Raw genomic sequence first — 26,265 nt, 5'->3', positions numbered from 1 at the left:
AAGACCAAAATACAATAAAAGCTAGGTAGTGATATTTTGGTGGTGGAGGGAAAGATTCTCCAGGAAGTAATATATCTTTTGAGCCAGCCTCAAATATGTTGCTATTTTACTCACTGAAATGATTCAAGAGTCAGACACTAAGCACCAGATGTAAAATTAGGACCATTCATTATGAATGATTCTTTAGTGAAATTAGTCTTTTTTGACTGTATGAATTCATGCTCTGTTGATTTAGATGACTTAGTTCCAGGAGAAATGTTTCTACCAGGTTATATGCAAATATCCATTAAACTTGAATCTAAAATTTCTACTTGTACATTTTAAGATTTTTCTTCCTCCAAATGAATCTGAAAAGACTTAGTGATTATGCTGAGCTTGATAATTTTTTATCCTAGCCTCCAAGAGGACTGGAGTATTTCTCCATAGCTGAGGTACAAAAGAAAATTCTAGGGTGCAAGGGATTCCTTTGCATCATCTTTTTGTATCATCATGTTCTATTTCTGTTTATTAGTTCAACAGGAAAGCTCAACAACCAATCCATGCAGTATTACATTGACACAGATCTTTTTATTGTCACACCAATTAATAAACTGTGACTAATTTTGTTATTCTTTGAAAGTAAAATGAATATATAATAGGTTTGTAAAAAGTTACAAATACTATATGACTAGGTAGAAAAATGAAGACTAGAATTGTCAGGAATATTTTCTTCTTTGTGCATGTGTCTCAATATGTTGTTTTTTTGCTGTTGTGTTATGTAATCCTGTAGAAAGCACAAGGTCTTGCTGCCTCTGGGTAGGCTTCATCTGATGCTTTGACAGACTGAAAAAAAATCTAAATAAATTTGAATTCACTGCTTTCCCATGTGGTATTTAATGGGTAAAAACTGAAATATTTTTCCTAAATATTTGGAAATAGATAATGGTGTCCACTATTGCTATGTTTTTTAAATTGTATGACTTTAAATTTTAGAGCAACTAGACAAGAAAAGCAAAACAATTGTATGCAAATAGGACAGGAGTAAAAACAAATTATCTCTATAGACAATAGACATTCAGTAAAAGATCCTTAAAGTGCACTGAAGATGTTTATTTCTGCTAAGAATTCAGCAAAGTGGTAAGGCAAACAACACAAACTGAATTAATAGCTTTTCTAAATCCCAATAACAAACTTTCTGGGGAAAAATAACAAAATAATATATTTTGTATCCATCACCTCAAAAAATTAAAAGAAAAAACACTTTAGAAATAAGCCTAGATATGGAATGACAACAACTCTACAAGAAAAATTACAAGAGATTTAAAGAAGAAATTGAAAATGCTGTATAAAAGTGCATTGTAATTTACATAAAAATGAAACAAGAGCCCACAGATTGGGTGAAATAAACACAACTCACAACATCAAATATCACATTTTGTCTCACAAGAAGAATGTAAAATAATTTTATAAAGAGAAAGAGATGATCTGAAACTGTAAGAAATACTATTAGAGAAAGATGTGGGGCTTAGTAGACTCAGGAACAAAAGGGAAGGGTAATGAGAAAATATGTTATACTCATGTAAACCCATGCCAACATGTAACCCACAACTCTATATAAGTAATATGCAGCAAACAAGAAAGATATAATATAATTTTTTTTTGCTTTTTATAAAAAATTTTTAATAGGTAGCAGGGATCGAACTCACAATGGTGCACTTGCAAGGAAGGTGCTTATGCCGCTGAGCTAAATCCCCAGCCCTGATATAGTATACATTAAAAGACAGAAACCACTATCATTAAAAAAAAAAACATACTGTCACCATTACTATGGATATGTCAGCTTCATTTGATTAAGAAACAGGAAATGGAGACAGCCACACCCCCTCTACACACCTGCTGCCACTGGGACGCTTGCTTTCCTCAGGGAACCAGAACAAGCAGGGAGAAACAGCCAGATACACCCTGTGTTTCTGCCACCATTAGAGGAGTCCTGAGAAGGCCAAGAGAAGCAGCAGCAACACAGCCACACACCTATGTCCATCAAGGAAGCCCCAGTGTAGTTGCATGAGTCTGGAATCCCTACACAGCCGTGCCCCACTGCCTCCCCAAGAACTAGGGTTTAGAGAAACCCAGGTGGCTGGTCCATTCTTCTACACCATGGAGGGGGGGCCAATGTGGGAAGTGCTTTGGACTCCACAACCAGCTTGTCAGAAGGAAGTCAGGAAAATTTCAAAGTGAAGTAGCAAAAGGCAATCCCAGAACTACAGTCCACACAGAACAAGTCTAGGAGATACAGTCATAGAAGACAATGCAAATCACGTACCTGAAATCACTGAAAGGAGAGCAAATGAAATACAGAAACAAATTATTGAGGCTGTAGAAGTAATCAGATCAGAAATAATATCTTAGGTAAAAGAAATCACAAAGGGAAAGAATTGCTGAATATATCTCGAGAAGACACAAATAAAAAAGAGTAGCATAGGAAAATGAAGGAAAATTTGAATGAACACATAGGAAGGAATATAATGCATAAAACAGACTCAAAGAAATTAAAAACTTCCAGCAAAAACTGGCAAACGAGATTGAAGAAAGACCTTCAGACCTTGAAGTCTGGATTGTATGTAGTGATTATGAAAGGAAAGATCTCTTAAAAATAACAGGGAACCAGGAAAGAATAATACAATGGTTGCAAGACAAAACAAATAAAAATTTTAAGAATGATAGGTATCAGCAAATAAAGAGTCAACAAGAATAACATAAAAAGACTATTTACAGATGTAAGAGCAGAAAACTTCCCAAACATGGGAAAGGACTTGGTATACTGATAGTCAAGGCATATACAACTACAACTACCCATAACCAAAATAAATCTACACCCAGAAGAGTAATGATCAAGATCTCAGATATTCCTCACAACACAATATGAAAGGCTGTTAAATAAAAGAGACAGATCATCTATAAAAGAAAATTCATCAAGTAACCTTCTCAACACAAACCATCAAGTCAAGAAGAGTGTAAAATGAAGTGTGAAAATCCTGAAAGAAAACAACTTCCAACCCAGTGCTTTGATATACCTTGCAAAACTATCTTTCAAAATTAAGGGAAAAATAAGATACTTCCATGACACATAACAACTGAAGGGATTCATGATCGCCAAACCAACCTCAAGAGAGTGCTGCAGGATATTCTAGAGAAAAATAAAGATGACCACAGCTCCAGGAAAAGCAACAGAAGGGGACTGCCAAACAGGGCAGATAATTGAATAGAGGGGAGAAGTGGGGAACCAACAGCAGGAGGTTAGCATGGCACTGACAAGCCAATGCATGCAAGTTACAACAATCATTAATGTAGATGGCCTCAGTTCACCATAAAAGGAAAAACAGGGAGAGTGTATCTAGAAACAAGATCCATGAATATACTGTGTACAAGAAAACTTTTAACTCAAAACGAAATTCACAAAGCAGAAGTCAAAGGAGAGAAAACAGTGTGCCATGAGACAGAAAACCAGAAAAAAGGCAGGGGTGTCCTGCCCATCAATCACGGAATGGATAAGAAAGATATGGTATTTTTATGGGAAGTTACTCAGTATAAAGAAGGATAATTTCAAGGGTCTTTAAATGGATGCAACTTGAGATTATGCTTACGGGAGAGATGTTTCAAACTCATATGAGTGAGTGTTCTGTTATGGCCATACCATAAAAAACTGAAGGAGTAAATAGGTCCCAAAATGTACAATGGATATTGTGAAAGTGACAGCATAGGAAGGCTCTAAAATGGAAGATGATAATCATTGTTGATTTCCTATTATTTTATTATGAATTACCATATTGTTTTCATTGTTGCGTTAGTTTTTGTTTTATTCTGTCTTGTTTTGTCTGATTTTATTATTTCACATGGTGTGGGTAGTTATTTTGAACACAACAAGAGACATTACAGTAACCATTGTTGATTTCCTATTATCTTGTTTTGAAGTCCTATATTGCTTTTATTGTTCTATTCCAATTGGCTTTATTCTATTTATTTTGTTCAGCTTTATCATCTTTCAAATGAAATATATTAAAATAAAACAAAAGAGAAACAGAAAATTAGTAGAACGTACTCCTGATTCATAAGAGTGCGTTGTGGTGGCCTGACCTAGATACCACATGTGGTCCTTCACCTGCTTCCCTCTGGCTCTATTTCTGTGCTTTTCTTGCCACCACTACGAACTAAGCAGCTTTGCTCTATCATGCCCTCCTGCCATAATGTTATTATCTTGGAGCCTGATGCTCACGTAATGGGATTTCCTAAAACATGAGCTAAATTAAGTCACCTTATGTTTCATGAGTTGCATGTTATGTTCCAGTGACAGGAACACTGATTAATATAAAAGAATACTACTTGAGAAAGTGGGCTGTTGTTGTGACTGTATCTGGTCTATTAGTTTTGAAGCCTTTGAAACAGGTTTGTAGAAGGAGTATAGTAAGATTTGCAGATACAGTCTAAAATATTCTTAGTAGATCCTTATTCTTGATTCTTGTCAGAGGGCAAAAGATCAAATGCTGCCAGAAATGCTGATAATAATCATCAGATTTGGGGAGTTTCAGTGGAGAGTAGAGACTCCAATGGCTTTGGTCTATATGCCAGCTGTTTTACACTCTGGCATAAAATTTGTCTATATTTTACGCAAGACCTGAGACTATTGTGAGACATTGAGATTAAGGACTGTGGACTAATCAGTCTGTTAGGAAAAGTTTCAAAGAAGCACAACATTCAGGGTGTGGCATAGGTACTGCTGGTTGCCATTAGCCAGATTTACAGTGAGTATCAGAGATCAAAGCCAGATCAGAGAAATTTAAAAGGCGTAAAATTTGGCCCTGAAGATAGCATAGGTAAAATTGAGAACAAAACTCAAGGGTACTAAAGAGATTATTTCCTTTTTACAGAAATAAAGTTGTTTTACCAGAATAAAAAAGAAAGATGCCACAAGAGTATTTCAAACATCAGCAAGGCCTCAGCCCCTAGAGGCTCATGTGTGCAAAAATGTCAGTCTTTTTTTTTTTTTTTTTTTTTGGTATGGCCACTCCCTAGGTCCCTTTCTTAAAATGGCCTTATGATGAATGAGTTGCCTGTGCTTCATTTTACTGTGTTCAGTACTCAAGATACCTACCATCTGCTGCAACCATGGTTTAATAGACTATGAACACTAGTTCTACTGAGAGCAGAGATAGGTTTCTTTAGTATGATGCTGATTTTATGAACATGCAAGCTCTAAGTGTTGTGGGTTAAAGAAATGTCTGTGCAGATTTCAATGAAAGGCTGGTGAGGCCAAGCAGTGGCCTGAGAGGGGAAGATATAAACCTGTGGGAATAAAACCACAGATACAGTAGCAATCACAGGAAGTTGAAGATAGTAGGAATGTGAAATGTCTACTAAAGAAAGCTACAGGCTGAGGGGAGCAACTCAGTAGAAATGCTATGTGGGCTGCAATCAGCAATGTCGTAGTGGTTACAACAGTAAATACTCTTGGAACTCACATTTTACGACGGTGTGCCTTGCATGCCAGATATGAATCAACAGTGCTTGATGATGTTAGCTGTATTCTAAAGTGGCTTTGATTCAGTTCTTTTCTATCCCCCTTCTAAATTTGGAATGGAAATACTTGCCTTCTGGCACTGCACCTTGGGATTACATAACTTGAATTGCATTTTTAGTGTCTCACAACTAAGATTTGGCCTGTATCTTAGAAGACACTTTGAATTTTGAGAAACTCTGGAATCTTTAAAAATTTATAGCTGGTTATCTATCTTATACACTTAAATAGATTTAAGTGTTGTGGGTTAAAGAAATGTCTGTGCAGATTTCAATGAAAGGATAAAATAACCATATTACTGAGTATTGTTGGATTACTGAACAAAACTGTTTCCAGTCTCATTATTTGAAAGTCCACTTTATATGCTTTAATTTTGTAATTTGAACAACTGTTTCTAAGATAACAATATGTAATCTATTAACTAGTGATTTCCTAATGTTTATTTGTTCTGAAATTCTGTATAACTTGTACCCTGTTTCTGTTTTTTTTTTCTTTTTCTCCTTAATAAAAAAAGAATTAAATTGTACAATGAGGCAAAAAAATAAAATAAAAATAAAAATTTATAGCTGGGATTATAGCATTTTTTGTTATAAATAGTGTATTTTTTATGTTAAAATTATAAATCTGAGATGTCTTCACTTGTGGGTTAGCAATAATTAGGTCTGATATGTGCTGGTGTAGCAACAATGAGTTGTCTCTATTTATCCCGGTATGTTACTTCATTTGATTAAGAAACACCTAACAGACCTGTAGAATGTACGCTTTCTATGAACAAGTGAGTCAAAGAAGAGAGTGACATAAAGAGAGGTGCGTAAGTTTTGGGGGAATAGTTGGAATGTTATTATTAAGTTAGACTTACTCCCCAAAAAGCTTTCTTCTTAGCAGAGGTATGCTTTCTGAAAGTGGATTTATACAGAGTCCCAGCTCAGGAAAAACCTCTTGGTGGTCATATCAATATGGCATGCATGACCAGGAATTGAGAAAGGAAGGAATATGGAAAGGAGATATGCCTTTCCAGGTTGTACCCACAGTGACCTTAATCCAGTTTTGTGTCATGTTCTAAGAACAAGTCAGCTGTATTTCCAAAATGAATCCAGTCATTTTTTAAAAGCTCTGCCTCTGTCCGTTGGAGAGTTTTAGTGATCATTCTTTCTATTTTACCCTGGGGGAAAGATTTATTTAGCTCACAGTTGGTAGAGGTTTCAGTTCATAATCAGCTGGCTCCGAGACAGAGTTGCACATGACAAAGGGACAATAGTTCATAGTGGTAGAAGAGAGCAAAAAACAAGAAATGGAAAGAATAAGCCTCTTTCTGTTTCTTATAGAGTATGCAGGCCAGGCACCCTAGGATGGGTGTAGTACTCACCCCCTTAATCCTAGCATTGGACCATGAGTCAGTCACAAATTCTAGATTCATCCTTCTCTGAAAAGCCCATCCTCCATGAAAGCATGGGAGGATCAAGAGATGCAGGGTGGGGATAACAAGGGAAAAGTGATGAAAAAGGAATTAAGATGTGTCATATATATGTACCAAGTACTGCAGGGAAACTAAACATTATATACTGAAAACATGTACAAGTTTAAAAACATTAAAAATTAAGATTTAAAATCTACCTCTTAGCAAAAACAACTATACAACACAGTATTGCTAATTATAAACATCACATTTCACGGTAGGCATTCAGAAATTATTCACCTAATATAATTAAATATATTAATTATATATACAACAATTCCTCGTTCCACTCATTCACTGCTCCTGGAAAACACTATCATACTCTGTGCTTCTATGAGATTCTTTCTTTTAGTTTCTTCATATAGGCAGGACCATGGAGTGTTTGTCCACTATATCTTTCCTACTTCACTAAGAATACTTTCTTCTATGTTCTTCAGTGTTGTGTGCAAATGGCAACATCTTCTTTGTCAAGGTTGAGTACTGTTTTGTTAAATGTATATATAAATTTAACCTTTCATCTGTCAAATTACATTTAAGTTGTTTCCTTATTTTGGCTATTGTGAATAATGATGTAGTTAATATAGGAGCGCAGATCCCTGTTCTGAAAAAAAAACTTTAAAATTTCTGTGGATATTTAATTAGAAGTGGGACTGATTCAGTGCTCCCAAAATCCAGCCATGGTGGGACTTCACAGTTTATTCACCCACCCCCTTGTAAGCATCCAGGTGTGGGCCAGGAGGAGAACTAGTGCTCCTGAGATCTGGCCATGGTGGGACTTAGGTCATTTATTCACCCATCCACCCCTCTTGGTAGGCACCCCCAGCATGTGCCAGGAGAACAACTGGTGCCCCTCCTAAACCTACTGTAGGCTCAGCTACTGGGCTGAGAATCAAACCCCTTGCCCCTATTTAGCTACTGCAGATAGACGTCTCAGCATCTCTTGAGAAGGATGACCATATGCAATACAGCAAATATAGGGGATTTCGTTCTAACTTCTGTTTGAAGGCAAAGATTGTTTTCACTGTTTTGTTTTGTTTGTTCTATTCAATAATCTCAAATGGTTTTATAATATCCTGTTTTTGGTTTGATTTCACTATACCTCATTGACTGGACAACTGTTGTGAAGATAATGAGCTATACCATAGTACTTATTACTACCTTCCCAGTATCCTACTGTGCAGTATCCTACAATGCAATTTCACTGCATTGTGTCAGTTGGCCTTGTTCTGTCCTGTTCTGTTGAATATTTACTATTTTTAAAATAGAATTTTAAAAAATCATAATCTCAAAAAAGAAGTAGTGGGACTGATCAGTCATATAGTAGTTCTGTTTTTAGTATTCAGTTTTTAGTTTTACAGAAACCTTCACACTATTTTCCGTAATTGCTATGCCTATCTACATTCCCATCAGTAGTGTGATCATTCTTGATCTAAACCATAATGATCAAATTAGGTAAAGGGAACATTATTATATGTAAAATGACAGATAGATTTAAATCACTAATAGAGGTACATTTGGTTTAGTAGGCAGATCACACAGACTTCAACCAATAAAATAGTATCTCAGTTCATCAAAAGCATTGAAATTGTATCATGTTTTTACAATTCAAGAGGTGAAAATATCACAAGAACTTTATAGAATGTACAAATACATGAAAATTGAACCACCTGTGCCTGGATGGCCAGTGAGAAATTTTATAAATTCTTGAAAATTATGAAAATGAAAACACAACATAAAAGAATCCATGGAATCCTAAAAAGCAATATTACACAATTTTAGAAAGAAATATTTGCCTTAAAAAAACAGGTAATTCAAAGCACTTTAATGAAATATACAAAGAAACTAGTAAATCAAGAGCAAAACAAATCAAAACTATTAAAAAGAAGGAAATAATAGAAAGTAGAGTAGAAAAGGAAGAAATAGAACGTATGGAAATAATGTAAATATTGTTTAACCACATAACTGGCTATTTGAAAGCATGAACATTCAGCTAGATTAAGAAAAAAGACTTAAGTAAAACATAGATTAAAAAGTCAGTAGTCTAACTGATAACTCAGAAACAGAAAGAAACACCAAAAACTACACATAAAAACTATATGCTGGGGGCGGTGGATTTAGCTCAGTGGCATAAGAACCTACTTGGCAAGCAAAGATTGTGAGTTCAATTCCTAGTACCAAAAACAAAACAAAAAAGCAAATATAACCCTCCACCTCAAAACAAAAAAGCTAGAAGCCAACATAGAAATTAATAAACTTTAGGATCCATAAAGCCGACTAATACTGAACTCTATATACATAAAAAATGAACAGAAAAATGAGTAATAATAGTACTTCATCTATAATATAATCTTTAGAAAAAAGAAAATTGACGTATAAGTCATTTGCTGTTGCTGGGACATCCTACTCAACAGCCATGACCTGAATAAAGTGAGCTTCTAAAATTGCTGTCCTGTTCAAATCTGTCTAATTCATACAGATGTTTATTTGGCTCACAGTTTCCACTTTATTTCGTCCTAAGTTGGCTGACTTCAAGGCAGAAAGTTAGAAGGGCTTGGCCTAGGGTAACAATTCATCTCAAGTAAACCCAGAAACAGAGAGAGGAGGGAGGAGCCAAGAGTGATAATGCACCATTCTAGGTCATTCCCCAGTGACCTGCTCCTGGTAACGAGATCCCAGCTCTGAATAGGAGCTTCAAAGGACATTTTATATCAAAATATTAACAGTCAAGGACTAGTTGGCAATTCAGATTAATTTTATGAAGCTCCAAAGAAAAGCAAGAATCAGTAATGTTTGAAGTACCACAAAATACTGAAAGGCATGGAACACTTCTCAAATCACTCTGAGATGCCAGATTTACACTGATACCAAAATGAGATCAGAATATAACAAAAAGTAAATCTTCAGATTAATATCCTTGCTGAGCACTAATGTAAACATCTAAATACAGAACCAGCAAGCTGACTCCAAGAGCACAGCTAATGGCCATATACTGTGATCTAAAATTTATTCAAGCTATGTAAGGAAGCTTCAACCTATGCAAACCAGTAAATATAATTCATTATACCAACAGAAGGAAAAACAAAAAATGTGAACATTCAAGGTGCCACTGTAAAGGCACTCACTGAATTCTCCATTTCTTCATGTGGAAAACCCTAAAAAAAAAAAAAAAAAGTAAGAATGAACACATCTCAAAAAAATACAGGGAAACTATACAACAACCCATAGGCAACATAATACAAAATGGGAAAAATCAAAAGGCACTGCCTCCGATCTGTGGAAAAAGGCAAGGATGTCTGTCCCCCGTTGTTATTCATGAATGGTCTGGAAGACCCAGCCAAAGCAAGAGAAGGAAGTAAGAGTCATCCAAAGGGGAGAGGAGGAAATCAGCTTATCCCTACTTGCAGGTGACATGATTTCATAAGTACAGAAAGTTAAAGATTTTTTCAAAGGAGAGAACTAATGAATTCAGTAATAATATAAAATAAATGTGAAAAATAAAAATTGTTTTATATACCAATAACAAACTTGCTGAAAAGAAATCAAGAAAATAATACTTATAATCTTGTTTTAAAAAATTAAATACTTTGATTAATTTTAATCTGAAGACTAAGATATCTCCGACATGAAAAACATAATATACACAAGACAATTTGAATATGACAAAAAAAGTAATAGAGACTCTATATTTCTGGGTTAAAAGAATTAAAATATTGTACAACTCAGATATAAGGCAATCCCAATCAAAATAAAGATATAGTTCTTTACAGAAATGGAAAATATAGTCCTAAATTTTATATGGAGCACTAAAGACTTGAAATAGCTCAAACAATCCTGAACAAAAGAGAAATTCACATACGTCACAACTCACCAACTCAAAACATGCTATGAAACTGTGCTAAAGAATCCAAGTGATGCGACATAAAGCTAACATATAAACTAATGGAAAAGAATAGGAAATCTACAAATCAATACAAATGTGTAAGGCAACTGATCTTTGACAAAGACACCTAAAATATACATTACAGAAAGGACTGTTATTTCTATAAATTATGATGTAGAAACTTAATATTCACATGCCGAATGAAACTGAGCCATTATCTTTCATTATACATTAAAATTAACTCAAAATAGATCAAAGGCCTACATGTAAAACTGGAAAGTACAAAAGTATTATAAGAAAACTTGCAGAAATGATTCAAAATATCAGTAGAGACAATTTTGGAGATAGATTCTGCAAAGCACAAATAAGAAAAGTAGAGATCGATTAAGAAGGGATAATATAAAACTCAGTCTTTAGCACAGGAAAGGAAGTAAGCAAATGAGCCAAGAGATAATCTGCAGAGTGTGAGAAAATATTTCCAACATTTTGATATGAGATAGGATCCTAGAAACTTACACATTACTAAAACTGAACTGAGAATATTTAAAAACCCAGAATAATCCAGTAACAGGCACTGACCTTCAGACAACAGTAAAAACAGTCAAAAATCTATCAAGAAAAAATCCAGGTCCTCATACTTTCACTGCTGAATTCTACTAAGTTTTAGAGACAATCTAGTGCCAACCTTCCTCAAACATTTTAGTAAAATTTAAAATGAAGAAATACTCCCAGAGACATTCAGGAGGTCAACATTATCCTGATTCCAAAATCAGAAAAACAAACAAAAGTTACAATACAAATCCTTTAAAGAACCTAGGTGAAAAATGCTAAACAAAATACTGTTGAACAGATTGCAACAAATCATTTGAAAGACCATACTTCATGCCAAAGTAGACTACATCTGAGGGATGCAAAGATGGTGGACACACAAATAAATAAATGTAACCCACTGCATAAAGAATAGCTGAAACAAAAATTATACAATCATCTCAATAGATGCAGAAAAAGCCATTGAAATATCCAATGTCCATTAATTAGAGTAATTATGGACTTAATATCTGATAAACGTCATTTGTTACAGACCTACTTCCAACATGATATAATAGAGGGAAAAACACAGAATTTTTACTATAAAATTAGTAACAAGACAAGCATGACTCATACAACTAGTGCAACTTTAACCAAAGTAATCAGGCAAGAGAACAGCAACAACAGCAACCATAAGAACAAAAACAAGGACGTTAAAATATTAGTCATGGATGATATGACTTGCTACATAGTGGACCTAAAAAATTCTACCAAAACATATAGAATTAATAACCAAACTTAGCACTCTAGCAATAAAGTAAACAATTCACAAAAAAACTCAGTACTGTTCTCATAAACCAATAAAGAACAATTTACAATAAGAATTCCATTCACAACAGCAACAAGTAGAGTTAAATACTTGAAATTTAACCTAACCAAGGAAAACAAAGACATCTACAATGAACACATAAGAACTCTGCAAAAGAATACAAAACAAAAAAAAAAAGAAGAAGAAAAGACAAAAAGACATCAGAAAATGAAGATTTCCCTTAATCCTGGTTCACTAGAACAAAGCTAGACAAAACAGATATTTTGCCAAAATTGATATACAGGTTTCTCACAACCTCAATTAAAATACCAAAAGCATTTTTAAAGAACAAGAGAAAACTATCCTAAAATTCATAACAGTCCTGAAGAGATTCGAATAGGTAAAGTGAACTTTTATATAAAGAGTAAACTAGAGACTTTACCACCCTATATTTCAACTTATTTTACTAAGATACAAACCAAGCATATTAATGGCACAAAAACACACGTACATCAGTGTAACAGAAGAGATGATGCAGAAAAGTGCCAAGCACATTCAGTTATGTATTCTTTCACAGCGGTTTCAAAAACAAACACTACAGGAAAGAGAGCCTCTTTAAATAAATGCTTCTGGGAAAACCAGCCACCCACATGCAGAAATTTGAACCCAGATTCAAATCACTCACCATGTAGTAACTCAAATAAAAATGGATCAAATATCTAAATATTAAAACAGAGACACTTATCTGCTGGAAGGTAAAATAAGCACAAATCTTGAGTATATGAACTTAGTATAAAGACTTTCTGAGGAGAATTTAACTTGTATACATAATACCATCAAGAATCGTACTAACAAATGGAATCATATCAAGTCAAAACCCATGTATACAACAAAGCAAAAGTTAACAGACTAAGGAGAGTCCTCCAGAATAGAATAAAAAGTTCTCTGCTAAACCAGATAAAAGACTAATATCTAGAATATATGAAACACTCAAAAAAAATAAAAACTGGCCCCTTAAAATACAAGGGCCAGGCAAATAAAAGCAAAATGAAAGCATGTACACTCATCATTACAGGAATATTGGATGGCAAATAAAAATAAATAATTGTTCAACAACTCTGATAACTAGAAAAGTGCAAATTAAAACACTGAGATTCTACTTTATGCTCGATGAAAAGATACCATCAAGAAACAAAATAACAAATGCTGAGTGGGAACTGCAGGTAAAATGTAACCTTTCTACACAAGAGTTGGCAATGCAAACTAGTACAACTGTTATGGAAATCAGTATGGAGTTTCTTCAAAAACTCAAACTACAAGCTACAGTTGACCTAGCTGGTCCCCATCTCAGTATCTTCCTAAGAGATAAGAACATCATGCTACACTGGAACATGCATGTCCATGTTTATAGCGTCAAAGTTCATGACAGGTAAATATTAGAAACAGCCTTTATTTACATCAACAAAAGAAAGGAAAAGATAATGAGAAATTTTCACAATGGAATACTACTCTTTCATAAAGAAAGATAAATTTGTCACTTGTAGAAAAATGGATGAGCTTTAAAACAATGTTAAGTGAAATAAAATGAACATATGAGCTTAAATATCACATTTTCTTATATATGAAAATACCAGAATTTAAATGAGAAACAAAATAAAATGCAGACAATACAAATTGTGGAGATAGCTCTTTCTGAAGTAGAAACTGGGTTAAGAGCTAAGGGTATGGGGAGGGAGAGTAGACAAAACCTGGACCAACTACCTAGAATGAATGTAAGCATTATGTATTACAAATATAATCTAATAAAACTCAAGAGAAAGAGACAGAGATGAAAGGAAGAGGGAGAGTGAAGGGAAAAGGACACGGATTAAAGCAAGAGAAAGAGAGAGAGACCCCAACTAACATTACTGTACTGGATTTCCTATATTCTTCTTGAAAATTAATAGACAATACTATAATAGAATTGTTAGTTATTGCTCCAACATAAGTCTCACATAAAATGCACATTTTCAAAATTTGAATGCAAAAGTACTTCAGCCACCAGAATATGCTGAATTATATACAAAATGTTTAAAATGATGCTCTAAATGTTGGGAAATCTTGACAATTAATATTTTGCAATTGATAGAAATCCTTCCCATTATTCTACTGAAATGTGCTTATAGTCTTGATTTGCTAGCATTACTATAGTGCTTCATCACAGATAAAAAGTTATGAAGCACTGTAGTCTGCAGTTCACCCTTGAAATATATGCCCTGCTGAATTCTTAAACTATCTGTCCAAAATACAGACAAATGAGAATATTTGCATATTGTTGTTTAATCATAAACTAGAAGGAATATTGAAACAACATTTAGAGGGATCTTCAGCATTGCATGACATTATATTTTCCTCACTGAGTATAATGATTGTCCAAGTGGTGTGAAATCAACGACATTAACAGTGCTGACTCAGATATTGTGGCTTTGTGTTCAATTTTTCTGTTTTGGCACAAGCTTTTTAGATGATTCTAATGTTCACTAAACTTTGAGACCCAGTGTCTTAAAATGCCACTCCTGAAAAAAAATTAGATCAGAGAGGTTTTGACCCATGCCTAATTCATAGATATATTTTCCTATCACCTGGGTAATTTTGTTAATTTCAGAGTAAACATTTTAAATCATAATAAAAGTTCACATTGTATACATATAAAAAGAATTATGAATTCTTTTGAATATCCAAGTTAAAATGAATATAACATCACAAACATATTCTTCTGTATCATCATCACTTGCTATGAGATAATTCTAATCCAATGTCAGCAGAATTCTATACAATTTATCATGTGTAAATACCAATTAAATAATACCTTGGAGTTTCACAATTTAATGGAAAACAAAAAATGTTGAATATCTTGTCAAAAATAAGTGTTTGGCATTCTATCTTACATTTAAGAAAATGGTGGATAAAAAGGAAAAATGAAAACCGACAAAGAAAATGAGACTACAAAAAATATAAGGATTTTGGCAAAGTCATGAAACATTAAACAATGAGTTAAAATCAAAAAGCAAAACCAAGACAAGGACTCTGTAGAAATGATGTGTATGAGAAAGCTGCACAGAAAGTGGGAGCTTCTGAGAAGCCCTCAAACTTGTTGTACATTTACTAAAATTAAAGTAAAATTTGAGAGGTTACAGACACTGCCCAAACATTCTTTTTTGATATCCATGTAAACGTAAGGAAAAGAAAATTAAACTAATACACCTTTGTTATAGTAGATGAAAGAACTCCAGTTGATTGAAAATATTTGACCTCTGTGCTATAAAGGTGAATGAACAAAAATAATTCTAGGTAACTAAAAGGAAATGATCATTACAATGGGGACATTATACAACAGTAAAAATCAATCAACTACAGCTGTGCAAAAATGACAGCTGGATGGATTTCTGAGTTGACCAAATTAAAGGAACAAACAATAGTAACTCAATTTGACTATAGCAGACATTTTGTCTTAAGAACTATGTAAGAAATAATCACAAAGTTAAATCAAAATCTGATTTTTAAGAAACATGAATAATGTAAAAAGAGAATGTAAGCTATATATACATGTACATTTTGCATATTTATGGTATTTGTGCAAATCTATATGTAAATCATATTAGTTGAACCTACTGATGACCAAATAAAATTATAGTGATCAAGATACATGTACAATAAATGTACATAAACCAGTAGCAAAGATAATCAACTGAAAAATATTAAAGTGAAATACAATTTAATCTGTGGTCTCTATGAAATATCACTTAATGGCAAAGTTTGGGAAGGCAGCATGTCAGCAGGATGGAAGATGAAAATAACTAGAATTTTGAAAACGTAAGATGAGTAATCTTAGGATGAAGGACTCAGTAGTATCACTGTAAAAATATATGGAATTCCACTGTGGAGAGGTAAATGTCAAATAATAGACTGCAGATGGATCACGTAGTATAATAAAGAATGTGAGGAGAAAAAATCTAGCATTCAGTGTTTTTGTCTCTCTGCCAGTCACTGGACACTAAATGTCATATCATTTTGCCACTACTTAAATTTTGGTAATATAAATTTAAATTCCTTCGTCTGTACCAAACACTTCAATAAATTTTCAATGGTAGTATTTTTACATTTTTAAAGATTAAAAACCTTTCCTTTTTCCCACCAACTTTCTCTATGCCCACCCTTGCTTAATTATTTAATTTAATCTATTATTTTTCTGAGTTAATGAGGATTTTGGTTGCCCAGAAAAGAACCTAGACACTTAGATAGTCCCTAAGCAGCATCAGTGACAAAGAGAGGCCACACTCCTCTTTACTCAGGAACACTGAACTAAGCTTAGTGTTTAGCCTTCATGTCACTCTTTTAACTCCCTTCTCATTGTGTAAGATTATCTTCAAACTCTTGTTCATAATTCTGTTTGATATCTCAGAGCTGTTTACAGCTCCAAAAAATGAAACATCACTTTTCAAAACAAGTGGAATGAAAGATCTACCTCATGATCCTCAATACTCCTGTATTTCCTTCTCATTCAAACACAAATCTGCCACCACAATGGAGTAAATGTGGTAAGAGTCCCAAACTAACAGCATTACTATCTTTTTGAACTTACCACATCCAAGTCCTTTTGAACGGCATTTCAGGTTAGTGGTCAGTGTATTTATAATGCAACCTGTATATTGCTTTTACTTATTTTCAGCATTAAACATTTGGCATGACATGAATACTGCACTAAAATAATTTAGTTTATGAATGAAGGATGCACCCATGTCTCCTTTGTTCTTGAACTGGCTTCCTGGTACTTCTACCTAATGTCATTTTTTCATTGTCCTTGTGTTTGTTTGTTTGTTTGTTTACTTCTCTTTGATCTTCTATTTAGAGCCTTCTCATTGTGGTTGCCAGCTGATTGGCAAAGTGTGCCTCATTTATCATTATGTTAGAGTTAGTAAGGGGTCAATGGATATCTATCATAGTCTATATTATATAATGAATACAGTGACTCTAGACTGAATAACACGATGACTTTAGAGTAATTACATATGTATACAGTATGGGTGTTTGTATATACTGTTTTAAACTTACACATACACTTCCAGGTTGCTTCTCCTGAATTCTTTTGGAGAGAAGGGCTGCTAATCATTTGTATACTGGCTTTCTGTATCCTGCCTATACGCTCTTTTTCTGGTCTCCTGGTTCAACTCCCAAGGCCATTTTGTGTCTTTCTTTATGTGTTTTTTTCTCTCTTTCTCTACCCCTATCTATGACTTGCATCTTAGGGGAATTTGTCTAGTAGAATTTTTTTTAACTCTCTCTGGTAGACATTACATAAAAGACCTATGAAGGCCACTATTCTATTTTCTTGTCTACAGACCTCTTATCCTACAGAACTATGTAATTTAGAAGTAATGAAAATATAGTAGAATCTATTACACTGAGATAAAAATAAAACTAAGATGTGTGTACGAAAAACATCTGATAGAAAAGTTTGGGAGAGCAGAAGGATGAAAGTGTCCCCAGGATGGAAGATATAACAACTACATTTTCACTTAAAAGGTGATCCATTTTTATGGTAAAAGAATTTTCTATTATTTATTTTAATTCTGTATCATTTCTATGTTTTTTTCTGTTTTGATTTTTTAAAATAAAAAATATTCTTAAAAGAAAGAATCATTGGTATTTCTAGAAAAAATGCATGGAATTTCATTGTTAACAGATAAGTGGCACCACCATTTGGGCTTTTGCCCAAGATCAAGTGTGATAGGAAAACGGCCAAGGGAGCCCTGCAGCTTGATCACACACTACACTTAGAGAATCTGAAGAACATTCAGAGTTTCCTATCGCATCCTCAGAGGGGATGGCACAGCATTATACAATGTTATAACAACTTGTACTTCAATAATATCCATATAAAGTTCCTCATGTGAACAAAACATTGCAATGAAGTTTGAATGTTAAGCATTATGATTTTCTTTACACTTAAGGAAGATAGATGTATACTTTCTATATTACTACTTTTTAAACTCTCACCGTAAAAATTATTCACTTTTTTATGAATTTCTAGTTCTTACATCTTCCATCCTGCTGACACGTTCATCTTTTTGCCCTCCCAAACTTTATCAGATGTTTCTTCATACAGATTGTTAGATTAATTCATATCTCAATTTAAAACTGTTATTGGTTTAACATATATTCTTAATTGTTTAATTTGTTCATTAATTTTCTGAATTAAGGACACTTTTTACATTGCCCAGAAACAAAGCATGACATCTATAAAGGGGCTTAGTAGCAATCAAGGACAAAAGAGGTGACACACATCTTCTTATTACTCAGAGAACACTGAACTAAGAACATCTTTTTTACTCTTAGCAGGGGACTCGCTCTTTTAACTCATTTCTCATTTTTATAAGTATATACAAAGCTTAGTTGATAATTCTGTGGTATGTGATTTGAATAATTCCGAGATGTGAAACTCACCATTTCTCAATACAAATAGGAAAAAAAAAAACCACTGTTTTTATGACTAGCAATAATACTGTGCTTTTTTCTCATTCAAAAACAAATTTGCAGCCACAGAAACGTAAATGTGACATGAGTCCCAACTACACAATAGTATTATCTGTATAAACTTATCATACTCAGTTCCTTTGGAATGATGCATGGTTTATTGCTCAATATATAAATAATTCAAGAACACAAACTGTAAAATGTTTTCCTTTTTTCAGCTTTAAATTCTTTGGTATTAAACTCTTTATGAGTGAAGGGAATGTTTCAAGGACATAATAAAACACATAAATAAATCATTAACATTATAGAACTATAACTGCCAGACTCTCTGAATAATACTGATAACATTAACATTTTTCATGGTTTTTATTTTAGCTAACAGAGAGCAGATATTAATATGAGACGTAAGCATTTCTATTTAACATCTTTCTCAGTGAATCTATGACTTGCTTATTTCTCAAGCTGGAGATAAATGGATTCAGTGCATGGTTTATGATGCTGTAAAACAGAGAGAAGATCATATCCTGACCATCTGCTTGTGAAGATGCTGGGTGCACATGCATGGATAGAAGGGGGCAACAAGACAAAGACATAGACAAAAGATGGGCTGCGCAGATGGGAAAAGCTTTCCTTATGCTTTTGAGACACTTCTTTATTTTTTTTTATTAGTACCACGGATCAAATTCATGACAACCCGCTTGCAAGGCAGGCACTTAAGCCACTGAGCTAAATCCCCAGCCCCATGATATCTTTAAAACAGTGAATAGAATAAGTGTTCAAGAGACAAGAACAATCAAAATCTTGAATACCTGAATTGAATCAGAGAAAATAAAAACAAGTAGATAATTAAGAGCAGGTTCTGTACAGGAAATCTTAAACAACAGTGTAACGTCACAATAAAAGGGATATATGATGTGGGAATTACAGAAAGTTAATCTGAATAAAAAAACTGTCATGAATTAATGCATGGAGAAAGCCACCTAAAAATGATGAAATTAATAGCTGTACATACAGTCTATTGGTCATAATGACAGTATGGATTGCATATAGCTACATAGCGATCATAAGCCATTGGTGCCAAGAGAAAACATTCTGAGGTTATACCGATTGCAAAGGAGAAAACATTCTACCATGCATTTGGAGAGAAAGATATCACCTTGTATTTGTCTAACAAGTTAACCACCACCTTAGCCATCACAGTGGATGATAAAAAAGCATCTACAAAGGCAAAATTGCCAAGTAAAAAAATACATGGGTGTGTGAAGGTGAGGGTCCTTCTTGACAAGACTAATCAGACCCAGGTTCCCCACAATGGTGGTGAGGCATATTGCCAGGAATGCCAGGAACATCCACTCTGCTTGATGTGGGAGTCCTGAGAAGTAAACCCTGTGAAAAATATTGCATTTTTCATTTCTATGTCTGCACTGGATATCTCCTGAAATAAAATGGAGCACATATTTTAAAACTCATGATGTTTATAGGGAGGAAATGAGAAGATAGGAGTGGAGAGTAAACCACTTGGGTACAATGTTGGATTGAGCATTTCAGGCTATATACTAGTATAATGTAAGAAGATAGTTTTGGGGAGTTAGAAATGGCAAAAAGTTAAATGAACCCAATTCAATAAATATGCAAGTTGTAACAAATTTAGAAAAGTAAGACACTTTTTAAAGCACTAGTGACTTTACTGGGAGCAATGAAATGTGACTGGAAATGCTGAGTCCTAGACATATTCTGAGTCCAGAGCTAAGGTATTAGAATGGCCATGATTTTAAACTGAATGGAATGCCACTTGAAGAAATGTACATTCAATTTCTTAAGGAGCAAGTTTATTCTGAAAAACTTTATGTAATGATATGAGAAAACATTTTTTAATTAAATATTTCATGAAATATAAAATGCCTGTAGAGAGGAAATTTTAGTGTAGTGTTCACTAAGCTGTTGTTGCTCAGCACTACTAAACTTAATGTATGAAACAGAAACTATGAGGTAGAACAAAATAAGTGGAATAGTATTTCAAGAAGAGGTTAATAACGTATACCTCTAGAGTGTCCTGAGTATGAAACAAGCATAAGGGATGTGCCTGCTCCATATATATCTCAAAACTTAGGAGAATGAAAAGTCACTAAGACTTACTCTCCAAGAGGTATAAAGGTCAGCCAGTTACCTAGAGAGGTGTTCCTTGATGACTGGACTGTGATCAAAAAGAATGCAACTGAGAACTTTAGTTGTTGTCAAAATTTTAGACGGAGCATCACTTTGAATACATGCAATATAATTATATGTATTAATTACATTCTAGCAATTTTTTTACTGTAAGCATATTTTCATTTCTTATTATAACCTGAACACTGTGTTTAACAAAGGAGAGGCAAAATAGAAATAATGAACAGATCAATCTTAAAAGTAAGAGGAAAATAAAAAGCAAAGTTTTGTTGAAATTATGAAAGACAAGACACACAAGAAGAATACACCAAACTCAATTTCCTGTATAATACTTAATTAATAAAATTGATTGTAAAGCTAAGAAATTTTTGGTGACTTTAGTGAGAGCAGTTTGTTATGTATTAAAATTAAGATAGGAGAATAATTGAAATATATTGGAAGCAGTATAACAATGAAGAGATGGAAGAGTACTCTAGGTGACTTGAAAAACAGTTGGAATTTTCACATTGTGTGTAGTCAAGTATAACTTGTATTTTAATAAAAGTTTTGAAAGTGAGAAGACAGGAAGGAAAAGAGAAAAACCCAACAAAAGCCTTGGAATGGGAATTTGACACAGGTGGAAGTAATTGAGAAGATGGAAGAAAATAAACAGAACAGTATAAATATATGTAAACTAGCATAGAGAAAGCAAAGACCAAGAGAGGATGCAGCCAAGAAAGACTGAGCTGAGATGAAGAGAAAGGCTTTGAGATTTAGATGCAAACGAACTATTTAATTTTGGAATATATTGAAAGTTATCTACCATAGTATCATTTTTCTCCTTCAATTGAGACAGGAGGCTTTTTTTCCCACATGGAATTTCAGTAGAATGTAGAGGTCTGATTACAAATTTTGTTAAATCAATCGTGTGCTTTTCATAAAGTGATTGCTATTCTTTCTATGTGTAAATGCTCTATTTTCTTTAAACAAGTGAAAACTATATGATAGCTATAGTTTTAATTCTTAATATTTTACAGTGTTAATTTTAAAATAGTACATTTTGCTTACTTTCAACACCAAAAAAATATAGTTACTATATAAAATTAAAGGTGCTGATTTGTTTTTCTACATTAGTTCCTTGATTATGGACATGCATATCAAACATCATATGCTGTACCTCAAATATATAAAGTAAAACCTTTTTTCTTTCTTTTAATTATTACACTGATGAAATAAAATGTTTCCAGATATCATTTATATATAGTATATACATGTATGATTTTATGTACTTCTGACATATTTCATTATATATATATATATATATATATATATATCAAATGGATATTTGAATGACCCCTTAACATTTTAAATCAGATTTATGATTAAACACAGTGGAACCAATTTATCAGAACTATTAGGAATGATATCTATGTAGAGGTAGTTATGAGTTTGTAAATCTTGGTGAAATTGTCTAAAGTTGTAGATGACCATATAAAATCATGAAAACGAGCAAATCACTCTCACCACATTATTTTAGCTCAAATTTAAATATGAAGATAATGTACTAGTTTTCATTCTTCACCTGGGTTTTTAGTATATTATAAAACCAATCTAAATAGTAGCGAATTAAACAGTATTTTTACATTATACAAAGTGTTTAAAAATAAAAATATATTAAAAGAAATTTCAGACGTCCTTCAAATATGTTAAGCTATGAAGCAGAAAAAATACACCAATCCAGGATTAACAATAACAAGCATGATAATTCTTTAAAGCACTGATTCATTTTGGGGACTTCATTTATGGTGTGTGTCAGGAATCAAACACAAATCTGTGCTTGCCAGGCAGGCACTATGCTGCTGAGCAATATCCCCAGCCTGGGGGCTTCATTTTCAACACTCAGGAAAAAGGTTGTTTATAAATATTACTTTGAACACAAGATGTAACCAGTTGAATAATTGTAATTTTTCCTGAAGTAAAAGAAGTAGTGACCTAAAATTCCCCTAAGAATACCACAGAATCCCAGTAAGACAAAGTGAAGCTCTTCTACTGAACACTGTGAGTATGGACATATATGAGGAATCCAAGCCGTCTCCTGGCACTTCAGACTTCTGCAATCATAAATATCAAATCATCATAGGATTGTCTCATTTTAACAAGTAAAATTGGACTTTCATTCAATATTTTGTATCACAAATGATATGCCTGGCATATTGGAATAAATGAGCTTTTAAGACTCTCCAGAGGTTAGGTGAGGTATCTCGTTCTGTTCCTCAGGTTAAGGGAAAAACAATCATTATGAAATGATAAGTAACATGCTCAAATTTATTTTTGAGCATACACAGAACAACGTGTGATTAAACATTATGAAGTGTGATTAGTCATATGGTAAATGTAGCTGTCAAGTCCCATTCAACAGAAAGATAAGTTCATGAAAATATTAAAGTGTTCCCTCAACCACCTTATTCACCAAACTGGCACCACACATCTTCTGGTTCTTCTTCAAGTCAAAATGAACATGAATGGTAATTATTTTGAATTATTTCAGGACATCAAGTGAGCCATAACAGAGCAATTATAAACATCTCACTTTTCAAATGAAATTTGTTAATCCGTCACTTTACTTGCTTGGAATATTGCTAGTTAACAAGAATAATGTACAGTTAAGATTCCTGGTACAAAAATAAGCCATTTAAAAGCTCTCCAAAATGCATGTTAAGTAGTCTAATGTGTGAAAATACCTGATAGCATGACTGCAGCTAGATTAACTGACTGCCTTCTCCACTTAGTGTGCAAAATTTACTTAACTCATGTTGTTACCGGTCTAAGTGGACACATATAAGAAGGGCAGGCAATAGGCTTTCCTATGTTACTGGTATCATTTATTTAGCTTCTAATGATTCTTCACCTGTCAGTGACATATACGATGTTAGAGACTTTGATGGCCTTTATAGATGAATTATAGGGTAGACTTTGATTTTTGCAGCAAAACCCTTATGCTTTCCACAAATCTGAATTATCCTTTTGAGAAACACCTTTATTGGGGGTTAAATTCTTAATCATGGGTGCCAAGTTACCATGTGTTCTCTAATTTCCACTATGAAATGAATGCTGACTGACTCAGAAAGCCATACATTTGGACAGACATATTATCACTCTATCATTAAAAGCAAGAATATATGGATAATAACAATATGACATATAACAACCATTGTTAAATTCTTATCATCTTATTTTGAAGATCAATAGTGTTACTGTTTTGGATATTTTGTTGTTCTTGGAGTTGCTGTTTGTCTCTTTTGTTTTCTGTTTCTTTCTCTTTAAAAGAAAATTTTAAAAAAAGAATAACCAGAGGTGAACCAAAGCTTACAAGCTCTGAAAATCCAATCAAAGGTAATGAAAGTGGAGCTACAATAAAAAACAAGCTAACAACAGAGAAATGCCTAGGACCTGGTGGAGTCAGAACTGAGATTCTGAAGCACTTCAAGGAAGATCTAAGGCAAATATGTTCAAAAAAATTGAAATAAGATGAGCACTCACAAAGTCACTCCTAAAAGCAAGAATTACTGACTCGCCTTGACCATACAAGAATTCATCAAAAAGCAGACAAGGTTCATCTCTTTAACCAACTATTCTTCATCCCAGAGATTTAAGGATGGTTTGATATACACAAATCAATAAATGCAATCCATTACATAAACAGAAGCACCAACAAATTCATGCGATCCTCTCAAAACAGACTGGAGAAGTCTTTGACAAATTGCAACATTCATTCAAGAGTAAAACTTGAAAATTAAAAAATATGGGCAGACTTTATGTCAAAATGAATAAAGACATTCATGACAAACCTCCTTCTGGCATCGTATTCAGTGTTGCAAAATGAAGGACTTTCTCTCTGAGAGTAGGGACAAGAGAAAGATGGCCACTGTTTCCACTCTTCTTCAACACTATCTTCAGACATTAGCTAGGGCAATGTGACAGGGGAAAAAGATTAAAGGGATATGTACAGGAAAGGAAGACATCAAAGTATCACAATTCTGAACAGCATGACTCTGATAAAAGGGCCCCAAAATGCCACTGAATGACTTCTAGAATTAATAGCTAAGTTCAGCAATCTTACAAAATACACGTGCAAAAACTGTAACATTCTTTTTTTTTTACTTTATTATATTATTTTTATCAATAAAATACCATAAAACAGTTTCCATTTTGAAAAATAACAGCATTATTGATATAGGGAAAAGATAGTCCCAAACTAGTAGTTTGATATGAGTTTGTGTTCTCTAAAATCAAAGAAAGAATTTTAGGATCAATGGAGGTTCAGAGTAGAATATCTTTTTGAGAGAAAGAAAGCTTCTGTCTGAGAGAGAGAGAAAGAAGGGATCCTGAGTGTGTAGCCCATTGTAATTTTAATTTTAAAGGATAAAATTCATTGATCTTAGGAACCAAAATTGGTGCAACTCCAAATACAAGTAATAAATTCATTGTATGCATTTTTTACTCATAGTTTTAAATGTGCATGATACACAACGAATTGCAAGATATATCTTTGGTGGTGAAGGAAAAACAGCTACCTTTATTGAAGATCCTGAACAAAGAAATAGTGCTGGGAGGACAAAGGCTCACTGAATGCTATACAGATAAATCAAGTGCTTAATGCTTAGCAAGAGGAAAAGAGGGCGTGCATGTGCTTTGATCTGGAGTTCACTGGAATGCTGTGATGTCTGAGCTCAATTGGATGAAGGAGAGCAAATTTCTTGGGAAGCCACCCAGGCTCACTAGGTTGAGTTTTAGGGGTCACAAGGAATGGTCTTCAATTTTTGCCTACCTTAAATTTTTAGGGCTAGTTTCTCTGCCCATGAGAAAAGTTCAAAATGGTACAAAGGAAAGGTTTATTGCAGAAGTGATAGAAAGCCACTCTTGAAGTTTGGGAGAGCCAGAACTGGGTAGTTATATATTTTTTATTTTAATAGAATAAACAAAAACAATAAAAATGATACACAATTTCAAAACAAGATAATAGGAAATTAACAATGGTTATCACACTGCATGTTATTATCTTCAAAATAGTTGCTCAGTTTACCAGATATAGGCAGACAAAATCAATCAAACAATATAAGCACTGATTGTTCCTTTCAACAAACTATTAGTAGTTCAATTATCTTAGGTATCTTGTAAGCATATATATTTGCTCCTTCTTCTTTTATCTTTTCCCATTCTTATACACAAATAAGGGACTCACTGAGAACAAAATTAGAAAATAATACCATTCACAGTAGCATCCAGATAAAGTAAACACTTAAGAATTCCTCTAATCAAAGAACTGAAAGACTTCTACAATGAAAACTATATCAATCGGAAAAAGGATATTAGAGAGTATATCA

At 33.5% G+C, this 26,265-nt stretch overlaps 1 pseudogene; it reads right to left on the bottom strand.

Annotated features, from left to right (window-relative positions):
- Nucleotides 1-10,102: 10,102 nt before the first annotated feature.
- LOC106026501 (olfactory receptor 5H17-like) lies at nucleotides 10,103-20,085 on the bottom strand (annotated as a pseudogene).
- Nucleotides 20,086-26,265: the final 6,180 nt, after the last annotated feature.

Source organism: Cavia porcellus, unplaced genomic scaffold (assembly GCF_034190915.1).
Source record: "Cavia porcellus strain 051 isolate PalLab524CR breed Dunkin Hartley unplaced genomic scaffold, mCavPor4.1 scaffold_45, whole genome shotgun sequence".
NCBI lineage: Eukaryota > Metazoa > Chordata > Mammalia > Rodentia > Caviidae > Cavia > Cavia porcellus.
This window is presented reverse-complemented; position numbering and strand designations above follow the sequence as displayed.